Raw genomic sequence first — 3,993 nt, 5'->3', positions numbered from 1 at the left:
TGAAGGTTCTAGAGAGATTGAGAAGAATAGAGATGGTCGATCAATTTTTGTGAATGAGAGGGTTATAATGAGGTGAATGGAAATTATGAAGGAAAGAGAAACGGGTTCTGAAACGGCAGTAGATGCATGGGAAGATGCAACATTTCAGAGGAAGTGAAAGGATTTAAATGAAAAGATGTGACATACAAAGTCTGAAAAGGTTGATGATGTGGCATTATTTTTTGTTTTTATTTTGAGATATGTATGATAAAGCAAAAGACAACTAACATGTGGCAGAAGAACCAGGTTCCTGACTAGTCTTTACAAAATGCTCAACCTTCTTTTACCGCTCATGCATTGCCTTAGTAGCTTCTATAATCATCATGCGTGTCTACCTGTAATGGTATAGAAGTGAGTTAGACTTGGCCGAAAAATACTTTAGCTAATTTTACCTATGTGTGATTTTCATAGCCATATGGTAGGAATCAGGTTCTCAATTAGGCTTTATTAACCCTAGTTCCAGCCTGTTTCTGTCAAAGTGTTCTCTACTTAGGGCTTTGGTGAAGATATCTACAATTTGGTCCTCTTTACTATAAAACTTCATACAGATGAGCCCCTTTTCCATATTGTCTCTGAGAAAATGATGTCTCACATCAATGTGTTTGGTTCTTTTATGCTGCACTGGATTTTTGGCCATGTTGAATGCACTTGTGTTATCACACAGAAGAGGTACACAATCAGTGTACACTCCAAAGTCTTCCAACTATTGTTTGACCCATAGAATCCAAGCACATCAGGAGGATGTAGCGGCATATTTTGCTTCAGCTATTGAAAGAGATACTGATTTTTGCTTTCTTGTGCCCCATAAGATAAGACATGATCCCAAGAAGTGAGCCATTCCGGATGTGCTTTTCCTATCCACACGATAACCTGCATAATCATCATCAACATACCCAATAAGATTAAAATTATCACCTGAAGTGTAGTATAGAACCAGGACTTGTGTTGCCTTAAGATATCTTAGGATTTTTTTGGCAGCCTTCAAGTGAGATTCCTTAGGATTTGACTGAAACCTTGCACATAGTCCCACACTAAAAACAACATATGGCCTGCTTGCATTAAGATAGAGGAGAGATCCAATAATGCCTCTATACATTGTTTGATTTACAGAAGAGCCAGATTCGTCCATGTCTAGTCAAGTGGCAGTGGAAATAGGAGTGTCAATCACTTTTGAAGCTTCCATATCAAAACTCTTCAAAAGCTCTTTTATATACTTATGCTAACTAATGAATGTTCCCTTTGTGGACTACTTCACTTTAAGACCCAAGAAGAAATTCAACTCACCCATCATGCTCATCTCAAACTCACTTCCCATGAGTTTTGCAAATTCCTCACATAGTGAATCCGTTGTTGCCCCACAAATGATATCATCAACATATACCTGAACAATGAGCAGGTTCCTCCCTCTTTTCATCAAAAACAAAGTGTTGTCAATTTTTCCTCTTGCAAAACCATTTTCTAAGAGAAATTTTGACAACCTCTCATACCAAGCTCGAGGATCCTGCTTCAATCCATACAATGCCTTGTCCAATTTGAACACATATTCAGGGTGTTCATGACATTCAAAACCTAGAGATTTCTTTACATACGCTTCTTTCTTGAGGAAGCCATTAAGAAATGCACTTTTGACATCCATTTGGAACAAAGTGATTTACATACATGATGTAAAGGCAATGAGGATTCTTATAGCTTCCTTGCGAGTAACCGGAGCAAATGTCTCATCATAATCAATTCCTTCCTCCTGATTGTAGCCTTGTACCATTAGCCTTGCCTTTTTCCTTGTAGTGTTTCCATGTTCATCAAGCTTATTCCTGAATACCTACTTGGTTCCTATGATGGTTCGATTTGAGGGTCTAGGTACCAGGTGCCATACGTTGTTCCTTTCGAACTGATGCAGCTCATATTGCATAGTTGTGATTCAGTCTGCATATTTTAAGGCTTCTTTAATATTTTTGGGTTCTATTTGGGAGAGGAATGCCGAGAAAGCAAGTAAATTTATGGATTTTGATCTGGTTTGGACTCTTGAACCAGAGGAGTAATTATGTTGTCAAGAGAATGGGAGTTTTGTGTTTCCAGTTGGGCACTTGAGCTTTTGTAGAGGAGTTGGGTAATCCTGACTGGTTCCCTTGTATCCTTCTTTTAGCTACCTCTGGAGTACTTTGAACTGCATCAACTACACTTTCTTCAATTTAGTGGTTGTAATTGTAGTACTTGGTCCTTCTCCGACTGATGAGGAAGAGACTGTATTATGTTCACTTGTCTCCTTCACTTGACTCGTCATATCTGCCTTTCCATTTGCCATATCAATGACCTCACCTAGAACTAGAAGAGGCTCTCCATCTTGATCATCCTTGTTGTTTCTCTCATATGAGAGGTAGGACTCGTCAAAGATTACGTGTACACTCTCCTCAACACAGTGAGTCTACTTGTTGTATACCTTTTAGGCTTTACTTTGAGAAGAATATCCCAGAAAGATTCCTTCATCACTTTTGGCATCAAACTTTCCAAGCTGATCTTTTTCATTATTGAGAACATAACATTTGCACCCAAATGCTCTTAAGTGAGTCACCTTGGGCTTCCTTCTATTCAGCAACTCATAGGGAGTTTTGTTCAAGAGAGACCTGATCATGCACCTATTCACCAAGTAGCAGGCAATGTTGATAGCTTCAGCCCAGAAGTTCTTAGCAATCCCACTATCGATCAATATTGTTCTTGCCATTTCTTCAAGGGTTCTGTTCTTCCTTCCCAAAACTCCATTTTATTGTGGAGTTCTTGGGGCTGAGAAGTTGTGGGTAATGCCATTCTCATTGCGGAATTCATCAAAATTAACATTGTAAAATTCTGTTCCATGATCTGATCTAATGCATGCTACTTTTGATTCCATCTTCACTTAAATTTTCTTCACAAAGGCTAAAAAAACTTCAAAGGTTTCATCTTTTATTCTAAGGAACAGAGTCCAAGTGAATTTGGAATAGTCATCCATCATCACAAAGATATATCTCTTTCCTCCCCTACTTTGCACTCTCATAGGACCGCATAGATCCATATGAAGGAGATCAAGTGGTTTTGAGGTACTGGCATCTTTCTTTGGCTTGAATGAGGATTTCACATGCTTTCATCTAGTGCAGGCATCACAAACCTTATGCTCTTTAAACTTTGACTTGGGCAGACCACGAACCAGGCCCTTCTAAACCAACTTATTCAGTAGAGAGAAGCTTACATGCCCCAACCTTCTATGCAACAGTTCAACATCATCATCAACTGCTTTCAAGTATCTCAGATCACCACTTTGTAAGGACCCAAAATCAGCAACGTAAATATTCTTGTATCTTTTGGCCACAAATACCACTTCACTTGTGCATATTTTGGAAAAGAACTCCACCTTGTTTCCTTTATCACATATCTGATAAACACTTAAGAGACTGTACTTAAGACTATTGACATAGTACACATTCTCAATTGAGTAAGTGAGTGATTTTTCATTTTTTCCAACACCAATAATGTACCTTTTTTTTCCATTTCCAAATGATACACTCCCTCCTTGCAGGGCTTTTATTGATAGAAAGTCCATGGTATTCCCAGTCATGTGCTTTGAGCATCCACTGTCCATGAACCATTGTTGACTGCTTCCTTTTACTGTTCCTTACAAAAGGAAATCAAGGGTTAGATTTAGGAACCCAAGCAAGTTTGGGTCCCTTGTAATAAACAATAGGCTGAATAAGTGCTCTTTTAGTCTATGCAGTTAACATTCGCTTTTTATGGGTGGCACTTGTTCCTCTTTCAGCAACTACTCTTTCAGCAAAAACTTTGTTTGTTTGAAGATACTGAACCCTGGCTTGGCAATTTTCTTTGAAATGCACATTGTTCCCACACTAGGTACACAACCAATTATCGGGCACAATAACGTAGTTGCTATGAGGGTTATAAGGAGTTCTCTCCCTTTGAAACCTATTC

This window comes from Nicotiana tabacum, chromosome 5 (assembly GCF_000715075.1).
Source record: "Nicotiana tabacum cultivar K326 chromosome 5, ASM71507v2, whole genome shotgun sequence".
Taxonomy (NCBI): domain Eukaryota; kingdom Viridiplantae; phylum Streptophyta; class Magnoliopsida; order Solanales; family Solanaceae; genus Nicotiana; species Nicotiana tabacum.
The sequence above is the reverse complement of the archived record's forward strand: the minus strand, read 5'-3'. Positions refer to the sequence as shown.